The sequence below is a fragment of the Thermobia domestica genome, chromosome 3 (assembly GCF_964235325.1).
Source record: "Thermobia domestica chromosome 3, izTheDome1.hap1.1, whole genome shotgun sequence".
Classification (NCBI taxonomy): domain Eukaryota; kingdom Metazoa; phylum Arthropoda; class Insecta; order Zygentoma; family Lepismatidae; genus Thermobia; species Thermobia domestica.
The window spans coordinates 71495844-71521814 of record NC_137456.1 but is presented as its reverse complement, the minus strand read 5'-3'; the positions used below and the strand labels follow the sequence as shown (position 1 = coordinate 71521814).

General features: G+C 36.3%; 1 protein-coding gene across 2 annotated transcripts in view; it reads left to right on the top strand.

Moving 5' to 3' along the window:
- LOC145681453 (uncharacterized) overlaps nt 1-25971 on the top strand; it is a 59629-nt gene that overhangs the window by 29802 nt on the left and 3856 nt on the right. The gene's annotated exons all lie outside the window — the stretch shown is intronic.

Below are 25971 nucleotides of genomic sequence, written 5' to 3'. Positions count from 1 at the left end.
AAGTTATAAAGAAATTATAATGTCGTCATATTTTATGTCAACACACGTCGGGACCGACATGGTAAAGCCCGTCACGTTACAGGGATCACACGCCCTTAGGCGAGCAACCTGTCCTTAGAATGGGGGAAGGAAGAAAGGGATGAGGAAGGAAAGAAGCAGCCTGTGACTTATATGTTAGGTACCGGCACCATCCTAGCATTTACCTGGTGTGAATGAGGAAAACTCAGGAAAAACCTTACTCAGGAGCCTGGCTTGAAAACGTTTTTACACGTTCTCGACCGAGGATCCCCACTGGGAATCGAACCCGGGAGTAGAGTTGCCAACCGTCTGGTATTTTACTGGACAGTTCGGTTTTTAACCTTGTTCGGTGTCCAGTACGACCTCAAAACCGGACGTTAAATATTCGGTAATTTTTTCCCTTTACTAGTCCTATTCTGTGTTCTATTCAAATTATTTTAGAGTGACGAAAGGAATCGTTTGTCAATGAACATTGTTAATGCAGAACTTATAATTCGCTTTGATATCGACTTGTCGTAGGTGGAATTTGCTGAAGAATTGAAGGCAGGAAAATTTACTGAACTTATCAAAATTGCTAAAGGTCAACAAAAGTACATTTTCAAGAACGCAGTTAGTACTACTGCTACATCTTCCAATTAAATAATGCATACAGATCCAGTAAAAAGTATGTAGGTATTATGAGACATTACCATCTTCAGCGAAGCTGGTAACTTATTTTTTTAAAATATATTTTGTGCATGCCATAATTATGTTGTTAATTATATTTGCTTTTCTGTTTTAAATACCATGTATTATTGATGGTAGACTACAAAAAATTACATGCGCCGACTCAATCAAAACTGGAATAAGTAAGTTTAATAAATACTTCGAAAGTAACTTATTTACTAATCGCTTTATTTTATGTGAAGCAAAAACTTTCAGAATGTTCATATTTTTGACGAACGATGATGTCACAATCTTAAGAGTATACGTACTCCAGCAGGGTTTTCAAAAATTGGCAACCGTACCCGGGAGCGATCATAGTCGAGAGCGTTTTATGATTACGCTACGCGGGGCTACACAATTCGAGACGAGATTGAGATTCGTTGTATCGAGATATGATTTGAGACGAGATGGAGCTTAATCTCGTCATGAGCTGAGTTGATTTTGAGTTCAACGTCCCGTTCAGCAGCGAGGCTATATGAGACGTGGACTTACTGATTAACATGGAAACCGAACCAAATGAGCTCCCGCCGGGGACCCTTGCTAAAAATATTAATTTAAAATACTGAAAGTATCTTTACTCTAAACTAATTTCATTTTATTTACCTGTCACCAATATCTTTTATAAACGTCACGTTTCTTGCCTACTCCTTCTTCTCTTCGTGTTGTTTACTCAGAAGAGGAGCAGAAAACTTTGAGACACTGCGCCGCACACACAAGATTTTTAGTTTGATTAAAACAAAATAGAATAAATATTTGTCACTTCCCATTATCAAAAAAAAATAATAAAAAAATAATGAAATAGAATTTCTAACCTTTGAGACATAATTGTTTGTTTCAAATGATTTTGTGCAAAGTCAACCAAGCAACACATTTAAGTCATAGTCATTTTATAGTTTATGTTCACAAAAAAAATCTTGCGCAGCTCTTTTTACAATACCATTAAAATTATTTGCTCTTATGAAGATGTGTTTTTATTTCAATTTGTATGAGTGGTATTTTCTTTTAATAACGTGTTGATAATATCATTGTGTCTTGCAATCATTGTTCATCATATAAGTTGTTTAAAGTATACACTTAATGTTACGATTACATATGTTGAGAATATTCATTACAGTAACTTATCATTTAACTTACTAGAGATGATTCCATACCGGGACCAAGTACCTGGGGAAAACCTATACATCGTCTGAAAGCTCTTGCCATGAGAGGTACGAGATAGTGCTGTTGAATTTTTGTGACATTTGCGGTTTTCGGTTTTTGAGAAAACCGGTTTTCTGAAAACCGAAAACCGCAAATGCGGTTTTCAAAACCGAAACCGCAAATGCGGTTTTCAAAACCGAAACCGCAAAAGCGGTTTTCAAAACCGAAACCGCACATGCGGTTTTCAAAACCGAAACCGCAAAAGCGGTTTTCAAAACCGAAACCGCAAATGCGGTTTTCAAAACCGAAACCGCACATGCGGTTTTCAAAACCGAAACCGCACATGCGGTTTTCAAAACCGAAACCGCACATGCGGTTTTCAAAACTGAAACCGCAAAAGCTCTTTTCGAAAGCGAAAGCCCCCCGAAACCGTGTTTGCGGTTTTATAAGGGATTGCCCTTTTCAAAGCAGAAACAATGTTTGCTGTTTTTAATTACACCTTTTAACAATTGTGAAAGCATCTATCGATCGAGACAAATGAATTGATTTATATGTGTGTTTTAACTTTTTTTTTTTTTTTTGCTCCAAGGCTATTATGGTAATATGTGCAGCACAGTGCGAAAGGGATAGTTCGATGGTTGTACAAGTCACAGTTAAATTAGGGTTGCCATATTTTAAAATCAGAAAAGTGAGGGTTTTAAACCGTAAGTATTGATGTGAACTTCCGTGTTACAAATACTGACCTGCGATCCTTAGTACTTTTTTTTTTAGTTATTTCTTTGATGACACTTCCAATGTACTTTTCGGCTGCAGGGAAGCAAACTGGATCCCACCTGATTTTTATATATTTGGTAAATTAGACCACAAGAAACACGAATATGAAGGAATTTTGACATTTCAAATGTCGGAACTCAAGATATTCGAACATAAATTTGTAAAATTTGAAAAATGAAAAGAGAAAGATCCCGGTGCTGATCGCTTGTAGCGCCAGGTTTTGTAATAATAAAAAGAAAAAAATGAGATGGCGGGTTTTGGGTTCATATTCCGTCTGTCACTATTTATTCCCTGTGCACCACCGTTAAAGTCTCCGTTCCTCGAACTAAAATGGTTTGTGACTCGATAAGGATTGATCTCACGGTTAGGAAATCCTATCTCCCCGCGGTGTCCCAGGGCTTTAGGGAAATAAGATCCCTCTAAAACCGTGTAAGCAAATGAAACTTGATATTATTCGCATACGTATCCTGAATTCACGTGCTGCAACGCTGAAAGAGAATTTTGCTCTAATGTTTGGTTTGTGTGGACGAACTAGACTGACTTTCACTGACTTTCCAAGTGGACTGAATAATAATGGTAGTAATAAGAATAAAACCAGAAAATAAACGAATATCTAGAATTTAGAATTTAGTTGAAAATTCTGAAAATCAGTCTAATCCCCACTATAGTCGAGAAATGCTAATATTGCCTAATTTGCCTAACAGATCCTTTGGAAACCAATGATATGCTTGAGGTTTGGGATACAACTTGTTTATGAAAGAAAAAGCTTACGAATTTGATTAACAATGTAATAAAAGTTTTAATGAGCAAATGAAAACAATAACAAAAAAAATGTTTTCTAAAAAAAAATTAAGCAAGCTGAAGGTTAATATTGAATTTTGGGTTTTCTGACAACAAATGTTCAGAATAAGGCATAAGGCCTTAACAAAAAAAAATTAATTTAAGTAAATTACATTGAACTATGTAGTGAATGAATTGTTATCATTAACCTGACACAAATAAACAAACTGTGGAATTGATGTTTATAACCAGTGCTAGATGCAATCTTACATTGTTTACATTCTATATAGAGCTTTCCTGATTTACATAGATATCATACCAAACTGGTTAAATTACAATTTTGCATTGAAAAATACCTAATTATTTGACATCATATGCTAAGTATATAGTTTACGTTGATTAGCTGATTTATTTTGACTATAACCTTTTTAATATTTACGAGATTAAGATATTACATAGCTAGACGGAATTTTGAATATAATAACCTATATTTTATTCGGGTGAAAACTAAGTATTGAAATGATTTAAAATGAGTTAAACTAGTTGAAGTAAGTGGAAATGAGTTGAAGTAACTTGAACTAAAATAAAATAAATTGAGAAACAAGTCATGACTTTGATTTGAGATTTGTGGGAAGTATGAAAGAAACATAGAATGATCCAAAGGAGTTAAATAAACCTACTGCCTGACTGCTAACCATTTCTAATTATTTAAATTAATAACTGAGAATGAGAATAAGTGCACTAAATATGCACTTTGACATTTACCTAACAAGCATACACTATCAAATACATAAAATCAATGAGCGTAGCATTACCATTTCGTTATGCATAAAGGCTACATATATATATACTCATATTAACACAAGTAGAAAATTAATAGACACAAACATATATCGATATACATATATATATGTAAAATCATAAGTAAATACATGCATACATACATAAAAAATCAAATAACACATGAATATAAATAATAAATGTCAAGACGTCTCTCGAGATTTCTTTAATCTGAATATATTGAGTTTTTCGTGATTTTCTCTTTATCATTAATAGGATTGGTATACGGCCGGACATTTTCATGTATTCCTCTAGTTTGTTCGTCTAGTTTATGCGCATAAACGTCTGATCGCTCGATTGTTAGAGGATCAGACTGACGTAATAATTGCGGCTTTACTTAGCCTACTTCGTATTTTTCATCTATATTCTACCTGACTGTACTAATGTCGGTTCCGCTTTATTTATGGATTACGTATCTCCAACCAAGAAAATGATTAATTGCGAGACTAGTCGCATATACATCATAGTTACTAATTAATCCTTTAGCTCTCTTACGTAACATATTTTTGATGACTCATTACAATATTATTTATTAGAGTTTTACTAGTATATAGATCGAAATAGACTCATTTAGTACGTTCACTTCTATGCAAAATTACTTTACAAACACTATAATCTTTGGACAATTGAAGCAATGTCTTGAATATATTTTCTAGGAATATCTATTATGTCTTGTTCAAAATTATCTTAAAGTTCTCATATTACATGTACATAGCGCAGATGATGCATTTTTACTTCATACAAATTTCCATATGTTAAAGTAAATACTTCTTTCATCGTTAAAGGTCTACAACCCGTCATTCGATCTACTTTTAAATTAACTTTCTTTATATGTTATCAAAAAAAATCTAAGCGACAAATAGAGAAATGACCTAAACTACTATCTCCTTAATAAAAACAACGACATATTCACTAAAGTCACAGAATATATATATATAGAAGTATCATTTTAAAAAGTATCTCTATTTTTAATAAGCCTTGCTCAAAAAAAAAAAAAAAAAAGAGTTCTAATTGTTTAGCAATTACAGTTCGAGTTGGAAAATCTTTTCTCCACGCGGTGTAAATACATTAACAGTTTTCAAATAGTTCCGACTTTATATCGCGAACGTCTTGCATTTTATTCAATGACGAAAATTTCCCTTTTGGAATCAACAAAAAATAATTTGGATGGGTCCTACCTTTTGTCGTACACACTGCTCTCACCACCAAGCTCACCACACACATACAGATGTCCCTGCGTTTACTGGCTTCCTTCTTTCGTGAGAAGTGTCCTGGATTCGGAGTTCCTCTCTTCGATTCCCGCTGCGTCCTCCTCTCAAACTGGAAGGGGCGTCGCTCTTGGGCGTCTCCTGATCCATCAAGGTGTGGCTTCTGTTGGTCCATTTCTGATAGGATGCACTCTCACTAAAAGCACTTTCAGACGTCTCACTGCACCAACATCACTCTCGGTGTTAAAAGTGTAGTGTTACACGGATAAACAGTGTTTATTGTTTTTAAGCATTGTGTATAATACTTCAAAACTGATTATGTATGATTAAAAACTAGTTCAAGTGCTTTCGGTGTGTATGTAGGTTATTCTAATTGTCTGTAATAGCTCGTGATTATGTTTATAAGTACGAAACTCTGTCACTCAAAAACAATGTTTGTAGGCGTTTCGCGATCTATATATATATATATATATATATATTAGCAGCGTTACGAAGTTTATATATATATGTTTATATATATAAATATATTTTGAAGAAGATCAATGTGTAGGTTACTATGCTAAGGAAAGATTGTAATATCGTACACTCGGCTTCGGTGAGTTTAGCCGCACATTGTTATTGTGAACTTAACTTTTGATTATGAATGTAGTGTGTGTGTAAGTTCCGGGTATGTTTTTGTGTTGCGGTGGTACGCTGTTTCCCGGTGAAGAATTATTTTACGACTGACTTGGAGTTTTGAATTTTTAACCTGCCGAACTTTTTGGATACGCCTCTAACGGTGTCTTCGATTTCGTCTCTGCTCTCTTATTCGTTAAGTTATTTTGGTGTCCTAAATTTTGATTCTCTTGGTCTCCGCCTAGTTACGGTGTTCGGGCGTCGTTTCTCTAACGTACGTGCTTCCTTCAAATTTCACATGTTATATCGAAAATTTTTATGAGAGTTGATTTGGCACCTAGTCGTCTCGTGCGTGGTTTTGGACCATTTCACAGTTCTATGTTAAAATTTTATCTTGGTTCTGAGTGGCGACATATGGTCTATGCTGTGATTTTGACAAATTCGCAGAGATTATATTTCTACTTGGATTCTATTCAACGTGTTAGGACTTTATTATTTTTCTCAATTTCACAAAAAGATGCTAAAAGCTGTTTTGTTCTTCTTTCTTGCTTTCACGCCGGGAACTCTGCTGTGTGTGGTCTACGTATGTGGCTTAGGCAGTGGTATTGAGAGACAATGGAAGGGTCTTTCAACTGTCCTCGCCGCACGGACAGGTATACAGAAAAAAATAAAACATGTTACTTCTCGGATAGTAAGGGAAAATAAAGAGAATGTTCTTTGGCTCTTTAAACAAACAAAAATGAAAATGAAAATTATATGCACTAATGTTCATAATTATACGCAAAATTGGGTTTAAAAGATTTATTTAAAAATTAAATAAAAATGGTAATGATGCAACTGTCACAAATTGACCATGGAAGCAAACTGGACTCTACCTGATTTTTATATATTTTGTAAAGTAGACCACAAGGTACACGTATCTGAAGGAATTTTGACATTCCGAATTTCGGAACTCGAGATATTCGAACATAAAGTGAACACGGAAGCAAACTAGACCCCAATTGATTTTTATATATTTTGTAAACTAAACCACGAGGAACACGAATCTGAACGAATTTTGACATTCTGACTTCCCGAACTCGAGATACTAGAACTTATACAATAGTTTTATGTAATATGTAAAAAAGTAACGAAGAAAGTTTTGTCGCTTTTTGACCTATGACTTAGAGCATCGATATATCACCTAAGACGTACCTGGAAGAACAAAAACAGTACCCATCAGTATCAATGACCTTCTGCCAACGTTCGGGATGGGCATGGATTCCTTCGCGGTAGAACTTGGTTTGCCGTGAAGCGAAGAAGGTATCAAGTGCACTTAGCACCTCTACTACGGAGTTGAACTGGAGTCCTCTAAAGTGAGTGTCCAAGGAAAGGAACAGGTGATAACAGGACGGTACAATGTCCGGACAGTATGGCGCATGCAATAGTGTTTCCCATCCAAAGCGTAGGATGGTGTCCCGGCTCATTCTAGCTATGTGGGGTATAGCGTTGTTCCGTAACGGGGGAACCCCGTAGCGATTGAGAAGTGTTGGCTCCAGGGTTTTGAGTTTTTCTTGAACACGGCTCTACTGCTGACAGTAGACAGTTGCATTGATGTTCTGCTCTGACCACCCGGTAGCAGTTCCCGATGCACGATGTCGTGAGCAGTCCACCAAACACACAGGAGGACTTTCTGCTGCATTGCTGATTTCAGCTGTTTTGGAACCAGTTCATGGGATTTTAACCAATGATGACGACGCCGTGGAGCTTCGTACAGGACCCACTTCTCAACACATGTCAACATCCTGTCCAGAAATGGCTCCTTCCTCAGACGAGACAGCAAAGAATCACAGGTGTCTGCATGCGTAGCCTTCTGGCCCGGAGACAAATCAGTGCTTCCCAAATTGATAGAGGTGCTGGCGAATGGTTTCTCCACTAACATTGAATGTTAGCCCCAGTTCCTCACATGTCTGTCCACAGTTCGGCTCAACTGCTACCTGAAGATCCTCATTTTGTACATGTGTTGGTCTTCCGGCACGTGTGGTGCGTCTTTCGTGAGTGTTTCGTCACCGTTCTTAAACTTGTTAAACCACCCTTGCACTGTCTGCGTAATCACGACACCTTCACGAAAGGCCTGAGGTATCTTCCGCTCTGCTGCAGTGGTGTTCGATCCAAGTTTGAACTCGTATAGCATACACGCCCTTATGACGCTCTGTGGAGGTTCCATATTCACTCAGTCCTTACACAAATTCACGTTGTAACTGAACTGCCACAACTAGGTAGAATATTGGATATACCCACACCAACAACTGACCTTCGCCTTATATCCATTCGCATTCAACTCACGGTATGAAGGTCAATTGAACACAGACCTCCACAAAAAGCGACATAACTTTCTTGGTTACCTTTATATATCTCACAGGACATAATATGTTTTGTATAGAGAATATTGTGTTTTTTCATATAGATAGATAGCGTCTATATTAAACTTTAAGTTTTAATATCTCGAGTTCCGAAACTCGGAATGTCAAATTTCCTTCAGATTCGTGTTCCTTGTGGTCTAATTTACAAACTATATAAAAATCAGGGGAGGTCCAGTTTGCTTCCCTGCATCCTACTTTTCAAACGAAACAGTTTTCCAGAGTGTACATTTTGCTTCAAACTGAGTTCTGCCCTGGCTAAGAAACGTAAATTCGCTTCTATAAGAGTCTTGAAAGTTACACTTGAAATTGTCGTTCGGCATTCTTGTAGCTTATGAAGGCATGATTAATTCAAGTATGTTTGTCACAACATCTACAAACGAATATTCATTCGTATAGAACTTCCAATACATTACATTAAAAACACATGAACTACACAAAGAAAACCATTGTGCATTAGAGCAGATCTCTTATTAGCAAATGATTCTGCACACGCGCACTGCTCAGATAGCCCAGAGCCTGAGCCTGAGCCCGAGCGCGAGTCCAAATTTAACTCAATCGCGATTGAGATTGTCAGAGGTGTAACGGTTTACGTTGAATGTACCATACCAACTAAGTCCTCTTAGATTTTTCTCCAATCCCAAAAAGCGGGTGGTTTTTCGTGATTAAGATATGTTTAAGCGGGGGACGAATATAGAACCTGAAAATCGGGTGGTACCCGCTAAAATGGGGTAATAAGCCAACACTAAGCTCAATAGAAATGAGGTATATCCCTATACACATGCAACTCATGAAATTCAATTTGAAATATCATCCACTTAGACAGACATCTTTTATATTATTATTACTCTTTCCCCTTGTTTTTAAAAATAGTACTGCCACTCTTTCTTTTGTTAACAAAAAGGCACCACCTAGCTTTCTTAATAAAAAAGAAAAAAAGAAAATCTCTATCTCAATACACAATTTTATTGTTGATTTGTTGCCACTATGATAAATGTGAATGTTGTGGTTTTGCATGTGTTGACTGGCTTCTTATCGCAAGTCCCAGACACCTGCAGTAGTTTATACGTGAAGGAAACACCGATCATATTTTATTCTATCTTTTTACTTTCCAATAACGATAGCCGTGCCTCTTTGAGAAATTGCAACTTATTTTTTTATTCTGCCAATTGTAAAAGTATATTCACCAAGAATTTTCCCACACTTTAAGACATTTTAAGAAAAAATATCTTTTTTTCCTTCTGCAAATTTTGATCATTTTTTCCCTACGCCGAGGGAAATTTCCCTCCATCTGGCAACTGTGAGCCGGAGTGGGGACAGATTCTTTGCTGTTTTCTCGTCGTTACTTGATTTAGTGCTGTCGTATTTTTGTGACATTTGCGGTTTTCGGTTTTTCAGAAAACCAATTTTCTGAAAACCGAAAACCGCAAATGCGGTTTTCAAAACCGAAACCGCAAAAGCGGTTTTCAAAACCGACATTTCGGTTTTATGAAATTTCACTCTTTTCAAAAACCGGTTTTCGGTTTTTTCAAAAACCGATTTCGACAGCACTAGTACGAGAGGCAAACCCGCAAACTGACCCTATATGGGGTAGTTTGTTGGTGTTTGTGACTCTATGTATGGTATATTGAACAGAGGTAAAAATGACTATTACGATGCCCCTGAGCCTATTATGTTCTTGTTTGGTTCACTGCTAGAACGTGACTCGGGTAAGGGTTTGATAATATTACTTTGCACCCAAACGTACTCATTTCGTCAGTGTTGCCAACCACTTGTGTATATATAACGTGGCAGATGGTTTCTGTGCCTATATCCATGAAACATGGCATAAACACCATTTGTCACTATAGAAAATATAGATCGTACTTATTCCTCTCTCAAGGACCCCAGTTGGTCAGTGTTGCCAACCAAGTATAAAAATAAGAAATTGTAAAACAGGTTCCGTACGATGATACGTTTATACACCAAGCTTGACAGAAACATCACAAGAACTATAGCAAAAAGATGTTGAGTGTGGCCGTCTCCTAATCATTCTAGGTTGTCAATGTTGCCAACAAGTGTAAATATTACAATGTTGAAAATGGCGCGAGTGCCATTGAACGAATATGTGACAAAAGTGACAGAAGCAGCATTGAACAATGGAAAACATAGTGTGAGGCCCCCGTCTCCCAAGCACCTGAGTGTGGCAGTGTTGCCAACCCATGCGAACATTCAAGATCTTCGCGTGAAGTCTACAGCATTGACGGATATAATTAGAGTGTGACCTATACTAGGTTTGTAGTATATTAGTGAACCCACAAACACCCATGTTGTCAGTTATGTCCTCCAGTGCGGTATACTTCATGCGAAAATCTTGAATATGTCGCATTGGTTGGCAACACTGCCACACTCGGTTGCTTGGGAGACGAGGACACTCACACTACGTTTTCCATTGCCTAATGCTGCTTCTGTCACATTTGTTATATATTCGTTCAATGGCACTCACACCATTTTCAACATTGTGATGTTTACACGTGTTAGCAACACTGACAACGTAGAATGATTGGGAGACGGCCACACTCAACATCTTTCTGCTACAGTTCTTGTGATGTTTCTGCCAGGCTTTGTGTATAAACGTCTCATCGTACGGAACTTGTTTCCCAATTTCTTATTTTTATACTTGGTTGGCAATACTGACAAACAGGTCCTTGAGAGAGGAATATGTACGAAGTATATTTTCTGTAGTGACGAATGGTGTTTATGCCACGTTTCATGGATATACCTCGAGTGGTACAGAAACCATCTGCCACGTTATATTTACAAGTGGTTGGCAACACTGACGAAATGGGTACATTTGGATCAAAGTGATATTATCAAACCCTTACCCGAGTCACGTTCTAGCAGTAACATAATGGGCTCAGGGGATTACATGTGATGCATCGTAACATTCATTTTTACTTCTGTCGAATATACCATACATATGGTGACAAATACCAACAAATTGGCTCGATATAGGGTCAGTTTGCGGATTTGCCCGTAATTTGAAAATGGTTTCGTACTTCTCATGGCAAGAGCTTTCAGACGATATATAGATTATCCCCAGGTACTTGGTCCTGGTATGGTATCATCCCTAGTTAGACCAGGGTTTGAACCAGTTTCCCTTGCGTTTAAATCAGCCATGTTATCGACTGCCTTAGGGCAGTCCCAACTTATTCTTAGAGTACCGGTATATTTTACTTTATTACAGCACAGCCCTTTTTGACATTATTTATAAATGACTAACTAAAAGGAAATCAATCACAAGATATCGAGACTCTCCTGAAAACATATAACACGTCCCGCCATTGATATGCACCCACATAAATTTAGGAAAGTTGGCACCGTTGTCCAGAGGTTTGCCATTTTGTGGACATGAGGAGACATTCGGATCATCACATAATGGAAATTACATAGGGCTTTAAGAAGCCATAGCAGAATTCGACACTTTCTTAACCGATCAAATAGCCCGGTTTGGTAATGCTGGGAGAGGAATTTCTTTCTATTTGAGCTTGACCATATGAGATGAATACATCCAACTTTTGGGAGACAAATTAACTGAAGAAATTGTGAAAGAGTTATTTATTTATTTAACAATCACCAGATATAGGCCATTTTATACTGGATATCTAACAAACAACAACAACAATGGAAAGGATTTGGGAAGGTATCGGCCAGGGCCTATTTAGTAGGTATCATCCCAGCATTTGCCTGATAGGACTGAGGGAAACCCTGAAAAACCCCAGTCAGGATGATCGGCAGCGGGATCGAACCCACGACCTCCAGAATGCGAAGCCAATGCTCTACCATTTGAGCTATTTCGTTGAAAGAAGCCAAGTATTACTCCATAATTGTTGATTCCACATATGTATTTCACATATAGATGAGCTTACTTTTGTGATTTGCTATGTTCTTCAGGAAAATGGTGAAACAGCAGAAAGGTTGATTAAGTTTATTGAGCACCCAGGATACAAATATGAGAAGTTAACACAAGGCGTGCTGACAGAAATTCTAAATCTTGACTTCATACAAAACACTGTAGGGGGACAAAGCCACGATAATGCTAGGAACATGTCAGGAGCTTACCTGAATTACAGGCAAGAATTAAAGATGTTAGTCCTTTGGCAGAATACATACCTTGTTTTGCGCATTCCATAAATCTTGTAGGAACTTGTGCCGCTGAGTCTTTTCGCGCTATTTCGTTTTTCGGTTTACTGCAGAACTGTATAACTTCTTCTCATGTGTCAGACAGAAGGTGGACAATTCTACTGAAACATTTGTAGCCAGGATCAGATGTTCTGAAAAGGTTAACAACAACTTGTTGGTGAGCAAGGGCAGACGCTTGTGTGTAGCTAAGGAGCAAGTTGCAAGTGACAACAATGGAAAACCATCCACAAACCCGTAGTGATGCTAATGATTATTGACGAAAACTACGATAGTTAGAGTCGGAATTGATGTGTATTATCTGGGCGAAGATCATGGAGCGATTCGATGCAATCAATAATAAAAAAAAAAATAATAATAATAAAAAAAGAACTACAAGCAACAGATACTGATGTGAGTGAAGCAACAGACAGAAGTAATTGCAGATTGGAAGCACATTTGCAAATTGTTCGTATGGAGTTCGGTGCATAGGGAGAGCTACATGACAAGGGACGGAAGAAAAGTAGGAAAACTGCTCCCTAGGAAACAGAAGAGGAAGAGAACGATTTCGTACGAGGACATTTGTGGATTCCCTCATCTCTGAATTGTGTAGAAGGAAAATGGCATACAATATGATAAATAATAATAAAAAAAAAAAAATTCCTAGCAAAACTGAATAGTGTTGACTGTGAAACCATTCGAGCACAAGCGAATGCATTGGTTCTCCATTACAAAGATGACTTATTTTAGTTTTTCGAATGAATGTATTCATTTCAAAGCTCACTTGAAAGTTTGTGGTGTAGCCATCAAAACTGATTCTGAAATGTTGAAATACATTCGGACAATCATCTTTCCTAATGTAGATATTTGCCTACGATTGTTTGTATCTGCGCCAATTTCGAACTGTTTAGGGTAAAGCTCTTTTTCTGCGTTAAAACGCGTTAAGAATCATTTGCGGTCCTAAATACACAACAACAAGCTTTCAGCTCTTAGTAAAATGTGTGTTGAAAGCGAATTGTTAAGATAGATAGATTATTGAACCCGTTGTTAGTTTATTTGCAGACGCTAAAGCCAGGAAGAAGAGTTTTACTCTGTAACAAATATCGTACTATTTCCAGTAACTGTTGATGTTGAAAGATAAAAAGATAGTGTTACCGTCCAAATTATGACATGTAAAGGCGTAGCCTATAACCACTGTAAGATTCAAAGCGTCATAAACGTACCTTTTATGTAATGTGATGAACGGAGTTTTTGTATAGTTGTAATATATATATATATATATATATATATATATATATATATATATATATATATATATATATATATGAAACGAGTTGAGCTGATGTTTTATTAGAAGTGCGTAGGTGTATGTTGGAGAGGGGGCGCCTTATGTCAGAGTGCTTAGGGGCACCAGAAACCTTAAACCGCCCCTGATTACATATTTCCTTGAGGCACAGTTAAATATATTATTTCTTCGGTTTATCAATATTAACCGTGACACTAAAATTAAATCTAAACAGCTTATTTTAATATACAGGTAGCAACGTGTAACGTGTGTAGTGTACAGAAGACTAAAATATTTATTATGTCCTTCATGTATTTGTACAGGGTGTCCAATATACAATGCAACCCGAAGTTTGGGATAGTAAAACTTTTGAACCGGAAGCGATAAACAGTGGTTATACCAAAATGAAGCCTTGTTCATGCATATATTTTTAAACTAGGAAGCAACGATTGAAGTACACTAGGAACCACACAGTGTTGCCAGATGTAACCGAAGGTTTAAATATTTTTTTATTTTTTATTTTATTTTATTTTTATTTTATTTTATTTTATTTTATTTTATTTTATTTTATTTTACAAAACACGTAAATTGACCCATAACTCATACTTATGGATGTTCTGTCGTTCATTTTCAGTTTGAATAGTTGGAGTAGCTTGTAAACTATGGAATGGAAAAAAGAATTTTTCATTTCCACCGATAACTAATCGGATGAGTCCTTTGTAAGGGGTTACTAGGGAAAACGTGGTTTTCATAAATTAACATTCTGAATTGGCAACAGTGGTGATGTTTCAGTGCATCAAAAGGTGTGTTAAGGATCTGTCTACATTATGCAATTCCTGAAAACAACGAAAAACAAACTTTGAAATTATCGTGATAAAACTTTTGCTCCAGGGGGGACAATTGCCCCCTGAATTTGACATCTATATACATTTTAATCCAGAATATAATAATACTAATAATAATAATAATAATAATAATAATAATAATAATAATAATAATAATAATAATAATAATAATAATAATAATAATAATAATAATATATCAATGAAAAACATGGAGATCTACTAACATCTAGGGTCTTTCCCCCTCCCCAAAGCAAAATCTGAAATGACGTTGCTGGTAGAGCCGTTCCTCTTTGGTGAATTTACATTGTTAGAGAAGGGGTCGGCTTCATTTGATTATCTCGAAAAGAGTAAAGTTGAACAAGTTACACGAATAGCCGCTAGATGGCGTTGTCAATAATCCAGTTTTCATATAATTTGATTCGTACTGCCATCTACAGCCACTAAGTTTTATCACTTTCTCCAAGATTTGTATATAACTTGTAAGTGCACTCTTATGATTTTCGTTACCTGAATCTTTTTGAACACCAAACAGTTTGAGACAGTAAATATTAATCAGGAGTTTAAGAACATTTAATAATATTATAGTTTTCACACCCGAGTCTTTGGGCCGCTGTGCTTTTAGGTTAAAACCGTGCTTAATTAAATGTTCTAATTGGTTACGTTTAACGTTTTTGTTTGTTTGTTTAAGTTGGTCCACCAGTCATCTCAATTTTCATACCGTACTTTTTACTGCAATTTTTCAAGAACTTTGTTATACGCAACCAGAGCCGTGCCGTGGAAAATCAGCGCCCGGGACGAGAGTATACGAAGGCGCCCCCATACATATATTCAGAGTAATTTTTCCTGTCTTTTTTTCTTTTTTTCTCCCGAATATTTCGCCTCCCCTACTTCGGAATCCAGGGCTGTCGCCCCGCTCGCCCCCTCCCACGGCACGGCCCTGTACACAACACTTATTAGCATGACTTTACTATTATGAATTTGCGTAACTATATGAGACAGTTTTTCTACAATGAACATTACAGATACCTTAAAGCAAGATTGTATATTTATCAAAAATAGCTTAACACACATACTGACAGGTTAGCCTTTTATAATTAGGTTATTTTTAGGATGGAAAGCAGGGTTGTAAAAAATAGTTTTTTTTTACAAAAAAAAGAGAACAAAACATGTGTTTAAAACATGAAAAAGGTGTTTAAAATGTTTTAAACATGTTTTAAAGAAACACGGAAAAAACATGTTTTAAACATTTTGAACAGTTTAAAACATGATTTTAAACATATATTTGATATTATTCTAATCCTTTAACAACTGGTTCTGTATGTACATACATATCGTTATATATATATATATATATATATATATATATATATATATATATATATATATATATATATATCAATGTAGATAAATAGATATAACTCTCTTAGGAAACAAACCGTACAAAGTAGACAAAAGCAAATTTTTTACTGGATACCACAAGTGACAAGAAATGACCTATACAGCATTCTAATACAAGGTGGTGTTACGAAATTAGGTACTACTGCAAATATCTAGGAAACAAATTACCCAACATATATTGTCAAAAAGTATTGGAAAGATCTTAATCCTGCAATGGATCAGCAAGTGTTGATAATATGTATGCGTTTCAAATATACGTAGACCTAAATAACCCTCATCACTATTATGTGTTTCAAATGATAAGCGGCATGACCTTGAGTTGGCTTCACGCGGCGTCCAATTGGCTTTGAGTGGTGTTGACAATTCGCGACAGATAGTTCTGCACGCTGACTTCTCGCGCTACTGCGAATCTTGACAATACCAGAGGCACTTATTAGAAATATTGTACTAGCACATTAACTGCTCACTTTACCAAGTAGAGAAAAGAATTACGAACACATACGTGAAACTACATCTTTTTATGACAACTGGTTGTCACACTTTTAAAGGTTTGCATATAAAACGATTAGTAAAACGAGCGTTGAATCCCACGTCTAATTTCCAGTGGATTTTTCTTCGATTTGGAACTGGAACTCAACTTTTATTACAGGAGAATCAGGGGTGTAATCAGCAGGTTGTTCTAGGGGAACATTACTTTCAGGGGGAGGAAAGCTTTTCACACATTAAAAACAGAACAAATGACCTCTTTCAGAATATGAAAGCATTTTAACTCACCATATATACTATACACATATTATGTTTTCACGATGCTACCTTATCAAAAGACGGATCTTGACAGTACTGAAGTTGAAAACCGGATTGTAAGATAAATGAATAAGCTATTCACAAGGAAACAAATGCTGTTTATAGCAGTCTGTTTATCTGACTTTGTGTTCATGTAGGTTAAAATACTAAAGGGAAAAAACTCGAAAATATATCAACTCAGATATTATTATGCAATAATATAGTAGCGAGTTCACAGTGCCCCAGTTAGGGAAATGAGAATATAAAACATATGATTAATTTGAATTGTTTCAATTAGGTATAGCAACCGAATTGATGATGTTTGCTTTTTTTAATTTTCATATTTCACTATAAATGTCCCTCATTTGCATTAACTGTTAAATAAGTTTATTAAATATACCAGACGAACTTCGTTTTGGAGTTAGAAATAGTTTGGAAATACAGGGCCCCCTTTTTCCCCATGGCTACATACCTTTGCAATCTGATTCATATATATACGCCTAATATCGTAAGAATAAAGCATGGGAAGTTTGTAATTTGTTTTGAAATTTACTTCAAGATAGACTCTTTCTCATTCGACAGAAGAAACGCAGTATGTTTTCTGTTCCTTTTCTTCTTTCACGTTCCACTGCCTTATTATGTGCGATTTTTAACACCGTCTTTTCTCCTCTATAAGGGAACCAAAAGCATCAGGCGTCTGAATGGTGTCATAAATGATCGTAACCCAAAATAAACTCGAGCATATCGAGTTGCTTAGGAATCAGATGGATTGGTTTCGTGGCACCTACACCAAGCCCAAGCGTGTTACTTGTTATGGAAACGGATAAGGAAAGAAAGGAGCTAGTTGTGTAGGGACGTAACTTCTCTTCTAGCATAGTGAGAATTCATCAGTGTCTCGTTTGCTTTCTTTCGTGGTAATTCGTTTGTTCTCCAAAATTATATTTGACAATGTCTTTAAGCAAACCGAATACTGCAGATGTTTTACTTTCTTTCTTCGTTTTTTCTTTCTTTTTCTTTCAAGTGCTACGAAGTTAAGCTCGAAGAATTATTTTTAGTGTTTACAGTTTTTGGAACACATAATAATAAATTTACAAGACTCAGATTCAGACAATGACGAAATATTAACTGACATAGGCGATAGTGAAAGTAATGTTGAAGACGAGTGTTTAGCATATTCAGTGGAAAAGTTAATAGGTAAGTAATTTAGTTACTATATATACTTTTAGGATGCACAGTCAAAATTCTTGAGTTTGCTGGAATAGTACATTTACATTGTGAATAATGTTGCCAATGTATGTGTCATAATCTCAACTGGAGGACGAGCGAGAAGAGAAAGGGGAGTCCGAAATCCGGCAACACCGCGCGGAATATTGTGCATCATTGGGCACTGGCCGTGATGCTTTACATCTGAAACACACAGTACACTCATGTGATCCGAGTTTTCATTCTTGATATCTGAGCATTTGAGATTAAGAAATAAATCGCTTATACATTGTTTCTCGCAATCATATGTTTAACGCTTTAGCTACTTTCTAAAAACAAAGATAGCTAAACTGAAATTTACTGCTTCTGGGTATAACTGGCTAAATTTCACTGTTATGTCTGGTTATAACAAACGGTTCTGCGAGCTCGAAATATTTAACAACCGGTTCTAGCGAACCGGTCGAAACTGGCTGAATAGCACCACTGCTTGTAACCGACCTTTTCATTTATTTATTCCTGTTAAGACTACAATGTATTGGGTACAGAATATTTCAGTATAGATTCACAACTTTTTTCAAATCACGACCCCCTTTTACTAACCCTCTTGCCAGTAACTCTCATAAGTAATTTCTTGGTTGTAATAAGCTTTTTAGGTAGATTTTAAAATCTACCTACTATGGAGATTTCACACAATATATCAATATACATGGTGAAATAAAAGTACTCACCACCCTTGTGTGTTGAGAACGGGTTGAGGGAAAATGATGAAACTTGAAAGTGGTCTGACACATCAAATGGTGCTCTCAAGCATCATGGCTGCCATCTTTGATTGCAATTCGAAATTTCAAATGAAAAGGGAGTCATTTTACATGTTTTAAGGCTAGAATTTTTTACCAGAAATACGCTTGTGCGGTTATTTTAGCCCTAAGACAAGTCATTTCAGAGTTACTGTTTCTAAAAGTTTACTAGTCATGTTCTTAGGGGCTAAACTCACGTTTCGTGGAAACGGGTGAGATTTTAGTTGCAAAATTTGATTACTATTACAGAACACTGACGCTAACAAAATTATTTTAAAATAATAAATTTTCGAAAAGTAATATTTGAAGCACACTTCGCGTTGTGTTAACTTTAATTTTTTTTTCTGCAAGCCTATGTAATTGGTTGCTTTTTTCAAGTCAATAATTTATTGAAGAAAAGTAATGTTTGGGGCGTTCCGAGCACAATGGATCCAAGTCCATTTTCAATAAGGTTCAGTTTTACTCAGGAAATGGATTCTATTTCTAAACGTAATATCTTCGCAGTCAAGAGTGCGGCTAGGAGGGCAGCCGCTCCAACTCCACCCTGAATCTCAGATTTTGGGGACAGTAAGTCAGTTTTAGAAACCTTTTGATAAGCAAAGTCCAACAGAACAAGTTTGAGGTCCTTACACCGAATAAATACGGAGGAAATATAGGACTCAGGTTTTTAAAAATACGTTTTCTTTTTCGAAAACTGCACCCAATCTTTCACTAAGAAAGATCACTAATAACGAACGAACAAACAAATCTCTTTTACTTTTAAAACACAAATGTAGGTAATTTGTATGCATGTTTGCTTTGTTGAAAAGATTCAGTGTAAATTTAAAATTTCTAGTTACGAAATAGTCTGCAACAATAAAGAAGCAATAATGGTCATAACAGTGACAACAAATACTTTTCAACATTACAAATGTACAGAAAAGTAACATGGTATGAAACTTACAATTGTAGATTCATAGTAGAGGTTCATAGTAACGTGAAATACAAATATATATTTTCGCTATGTCTTGCAATTTGATTGATAGAATTAGTAATTTTGTTTCGATTTCCTCGCGGCACACCAGCGGCTCATTCACGGCCCACCAGTGTGTCGCGGCACACCGGCTGCTCTAAAGTATGTATGTACGAAGACTGAGAACCAACATGTACTGTATCAATGAATGCCTGCGATATTTCAGAAGCACAATTTAGCAAAGAACTATTTGCTTTCTGAATACAACACAAAAATTTGTTTCCATGATAATTCTTTTATTTTTTTTTATCAGTTCTATAAAAAGTGCAACCTTGGACTACGAGACTTTCTCAAAAGTTAACTGATAAGCATTTAAACAGTACAATAAACGTTAAAAACAAGGGAGGGGGGACAAAATAAATTGTAGATCACCACACTAACCTGCTGTAGCCACGAGAAATCAAAACATTCACATGGAAAGAAGTCTTTTGAATGAGAAGGACTTTTTGATCATTTTCTTTTTCTGACAGTTTTTTTAATAAAAATAAAATAAAATAAAAATAAACATGTTCAAAACAAGTCTTCAAAATACACGTGTTTAAAACAAAATGTTTAAAATGTATATAAAATTTGTTTAAAACAAGTTTTAATCATTTGTTTTTAAACATTTTGTTTTGAACAAAACAACCCTGATGGAAAGTCCCAGCAAGTATTGCAGTTCAGTAAGCAATAAATATTAAACAAAGATGTTATATACTCACAGGCTTAGAAACGGAAACACTTAAAAAAGAGCACAACTTAATATTTTATTGTGGTGTCGGACCACCTTTGCCCTTAGAAGAGCCCTTAAGTGACATAGAATGGAGTCATAGTGGTCGTAAATGGTAGTAAATGGAATATTACACTACTCCGAGTTAAGTGCAATACTCAATTCCGTCAGAGATGATGGAGGCGAAAACCCGCGCTGGATGCATATCTCCAAAACATATCACAGATATTCAATTACGTACAAGTTTGGTAATTAGGTGAGACAAGTGAGGTATTCAACTTTCCTCAAACCACGCTACAATAGCACCAGATGTGTGAATGTGCGCATTGCCGTCTTGGAATATGACCTTATAGCTCAGAAACAAGATCTGGGCCATAGGGTCCACATGGTTCCCTTAAAATATCAACATAATCACGCGCAGTAAGGCAACTGGTAAGCGTCAGCACAAGACTTATTGAAAACCTGATGATGTAGCCCATAGCATCACACAACCGCCGCCATGTTTCACAGTTGGGTGGATCATGCACTTCTTTTGGTGTCCGTGAAACATAAACACGGTCCGTAGTTTGATATAATTTCAACTATGACTCATCGGACCATATCATACGTTTGCAGTCATCAACGGTCCATGTTACATGTTCGCGACACCATTGGCGTCGAGCTAAAGCATTATGGTCCCTTATCAGCCCCCGTACAACCCGACCAGGTTGTGGGAGATGATGCTTGAGTCCTTCCGTCACTTGCGCGCTAGTCGCACGACAGTTCGGAGTGACAATCCCCTTTTTAATGCTTGGCCGGATCTGTCACTAAGTGTTTTCTCCCGACCATTGTTTCTCTTCGCCAGTGTAGTGTTGCTGTGAGTTTTGTAGGCGGTCACCACCTTGGACACTGTCCCGACATATTCAACGAACTTCCTACTTTTATCAGGCTTGCATCATATAACCAAACCCCCAAAATATTCCCTCTTTGGAAATCAGGGAGGTCCCTCATTTTCAAAATAACCCAATCTGTTCCTTTCATTATACACTCCCTTTCAACTTGTCCTCATGTACTGCGGGGTTTGCTGTAACAACACCACAGGCCGGCGCTGCCATTTGACCATTGCCAACTCAAATATCTGGGGTGTTTGTAACTTCAGGTGTTTCTATTATTTTGATAACCATTGTGTATAGGATCTATGTTACTGTGAGAGTCATAATTATCATGATCACCTTAAATCAACCACGGTTACGAATAATAACTGCACTGGACTGGTAAATGTTTTGGTAATTGGATTTCTGTTACTAGCTTTCATACGTGAATATCAGTAATCACAAAATCTCTGTTGGTGATTACCAGCAATCTTTAAGTCACGCCTTGTCTGTTGGATATGAGAGTATATTAAATTGATGAAATGAAATATCCGATTTCTCGTCTGGTGAGGAATTCACATCAGCAATATAACACAGGGATCTACTAAGGTCGCTTGTCTAAAGTTACAAAGTTTGTTCACATCCATTAAATAGGGTACTCAGAGAGTCAGGACGTAGTGTGCTGTTGAACAGATTATTGAGAACACATAATTGTGAGTATTTTTTTCTTTACGAATTTAAATTGGGACATCTTGTACAGTATGCCGCAAAAGAAAAAAGGGCTGGAACGTCGAATTAGTGCACCATTCGCTGTTGGCTTGTCAAATTTCGTTTCGTGACACAGAATTGCAAAATGAATTGCGTGTGATAAAACTAATAATCACGTTCGTCTTAGCTTCTCAGGAACATTTTGAAAGAAGACTCTCGAGAAAGTGTTCGTGCCAATGTAGATAACTTAGATATACATCATATCACTGTTGTTTGGCTACTCTGTGCAATCGATAAGCGAAAAAGTTGAACTCATGAGTGGCACGTGAGTTGACACCAGCCAACAAGAATAATTATCTGTGATGTGAAATTCTCTGAGTGTAAGGATAACCGGGTAAGTTTCCAGCATAGGATTGTCACTTCGGTTGAAAAATGAATCTACTATTGCATGTCAGGACAACAGTCGGATCGTGATGAACATATCTCTACCCACACAAGATATTGCTGGTATGATGTTCTATAGGGGAGTGATCCATCATGTCTTTCTCAGGCTAGGTGAAACCATCAATGCTGAACTTTATGAAATTCAGCGCAAACTTGTTGGCAAGCATCCAGCAATGGTCAGCAGACATGGTATCCTCATATTGGACAACAATTCTGTCGCATAGTCTCTCCATTAGTTGCACTATGAAATCCGTCCTCACTTATCGTAGTCCTCTGATGTCTCTCCCACTGACTACCATCTCTTTTGGCATTTCCGTGACTTCTTAGAAGAAAAGATTTTTCCTGATGATTGGGAGTAACTTGCGGTTGAGAGCTTCGTATCGTAGGCTATACACGTTTTTCGCCAACAAATGCAATCGTTGGCAGAGCGAGGGAAAAACTATGTAGTTACAGACACGACGACTATATTGATTAACCAGGTGTTCTAGTTTTCATTTTTCTTTCTTTCTCTTTTCTTTTGAAAATGACACACCTGGGGGTGGACATTTCATTCGAACAAAGTTAATATAACATTAAAGTTTCATTTTGTTAATTATTTTCATGATAAAAATGTGTTATTTATTTATTTATTTCAGAAAACAACAGGCGGATGCCTAATTACAGTTTTCCATCATGATAATATAATTTAAAATACACATATGATAACAAAATAATACGATTGCAAAATACTTTAAAATACATATAACATGATCTACACCTTATTTATTTAGAGTAAAATTCTGTCTATAGCTAAAAATGTCTATCTCTGGGTGCTTTTCTAACACCTTATTATACAATAAACACATTTTTCTGACAGGCGATACATCCAATGCATTAGTCCTTTGCGCTGAGAGATGGAATATGCTATTATGGGGTCTGGTTGCTCTATGTGGGACGTGAAGTTTGATTTCTGATAGTAAATATTCTGAATCTACTGTACTATGTATTATTTTATGTAAGAAAGATAAAATGAAGTGAGTCCTCCTGCTTTCAAGTGATTGTAATGAATATTTGCTTCGAAGATCTTCATACTTCTCAAATTTCGGATATATCCCTGTTTCTTTATATGTTAAAAAGCGCACAAATTTATTTTGAATGTTTTCGATTTTACTTGTATATTTCTTACTATCAGAACCTCATATTATCGCTGCATATTCCACCTTAGACCTTACATAGGCAATGTATAATGTTTTGAGGACATCGGTGTTAGAAAAATCACTTCCTAATCTCATCACAAAGCCAAGGTTCCTAAAGGCCTCACCAACTACTCTGTTGACATGAATATCAAATGATAGGTTTGACTGCAGAGTGACTCCAAGATCAGTTATATAATCCACTCTTTCAATTGGTGTTTGATTAATAGTATACACATTGCGGACATAGTTCATTTTCCTGGTGTATGATACTACTTTACATTTTTTAATATTTAACAGCAATTTGTTTGATTCACACCATTGGAAAATAGAATTTATATCGCTTTGCAAAGAAATAGCGTCTAACTCCGTGGAGATACTACGATAGATTTTTAAATCGTCAGCAAACAATAGTTTGTGGGAGGATGTTATTACAGGTGGTAAATCATTAACAAATAATATAAATAATAGAGGTCCTAAGTTCGATCCCTGAGGTTACATGGGTAATACAAATGTTAAACATTAAAAATGCGATTAAATTCCAAACTTTGTATCATTGATTTCTACATAGACAAAGTTGTTGTTGAAAGAATGGCCAGAATGTGGCAGCATCATGGAGAATCACTAGACTAGAAGCATCTTCAGTTCCAAGATAGACGCCCCACTAGCGTCATGCACTGCTTTAGAGCAGAGATTTGTGATGGGTTTTTTTGAGTAATAAAGATTTTAAACCAATTAAAATCCATACGGTAATTCGTATGTGTCCGTGCATCAAGGCTACTAGTGGTATAAAATAATGAAAGAGGCATAACTTCTTTGGAGAGCGGCTCACAACCTGGCAAGGCATGCCGAGTGATGACGACCGCAAATATCACCTCAGTGGAAGAGATTGTGAAGGGAAATAGGTTTGATAGTGCAGGAAGTAATTGCCGTTTTGGATATTAGTATTGGTTAATCATACATTATTGTTCATCAGGTACTGCAGTTCAATGAGGTGTCTGCGAGATTGGTGCTATGTCAGTCAATTGACTGTTGAATTGAACGATCGTCGTGATAAATACATGACATATGGCCTCTGATCAACTTTTGCGCTCTTTTCAGGTCGAAGGAGGTAGAATTCTGAGCAGAATTGTTATAAGTGATGAAACCTGAATCCTCTATCACCAATCTATAAAACAAAAAGACCGCGAGCAGGGAATATGCCATAAGCCGTTGAAAAAAAAAAAAAAGTGATGCTTACATGTAAATGGTTAATTTTGGAACATTACATGGAAAAGGAAGCAACATTGACCAGAGTTTCATATGCAGATCTGCTTGAATATCACATTTACCTTACAATCAGATATAAACGACGAGAATTTCTGACTTCATGTATTTTGCTACTTTTTAATAACACCTGGAAATTTATCAATCATCGCACCTTCAGTGATTTACCTAAAAAGAAAAAGAGTTGTAACAAGTCCAGAACTTGCGTGGTTAACATACAAGGATCTAACTATAAAGCGTATGTCCAAGGGGGTTTGTCACATTCTAGGTGATTGCACAAACTTTTGGTTATCCCCTGGTTACCCCCTATAACAAAATCTGTAGATCGGAAATCCAAAGAATGCTAGTTTTCAAAATAAGATAAATCCAAATATATTCAAGTGTATTTAAACAATCACTGATAAATCTTTGTGTCATGATACGTACTATACAGGTTTATCCACAAGCAGTATCACCAACGTCACAGTGTTGTCAACTCGGAAAAGCTTCTTTTTTTGTGACATAAGGGTGACCAAATATGTACGTCTTATTCGCGTATAATGTTCTTGTTTCAATGGTTTCAGTAAATAAAAACAAATAATACTGAAATGGAGGAGATGGTAATCCTGGAGTCATGCATAAAATTCCAGTTTGCTGACCATTTAACATGCGAACAAACTTAACGTTATGAACGCCCTGGGTTTCGCTTGGCATGTCTCCTTATGGTCTCATTCTTTGATGATTACTTTTTCCAATTGACTGGAATATTCCTTACGTGAATAATTTAAGTATTACAATATGATTAAAGTGAGGTATCGATGTTAAATTATCAGTATTAGAAGAAATGCACAAATCTGAAAATAGGGTAACTGAGGGGAAGTT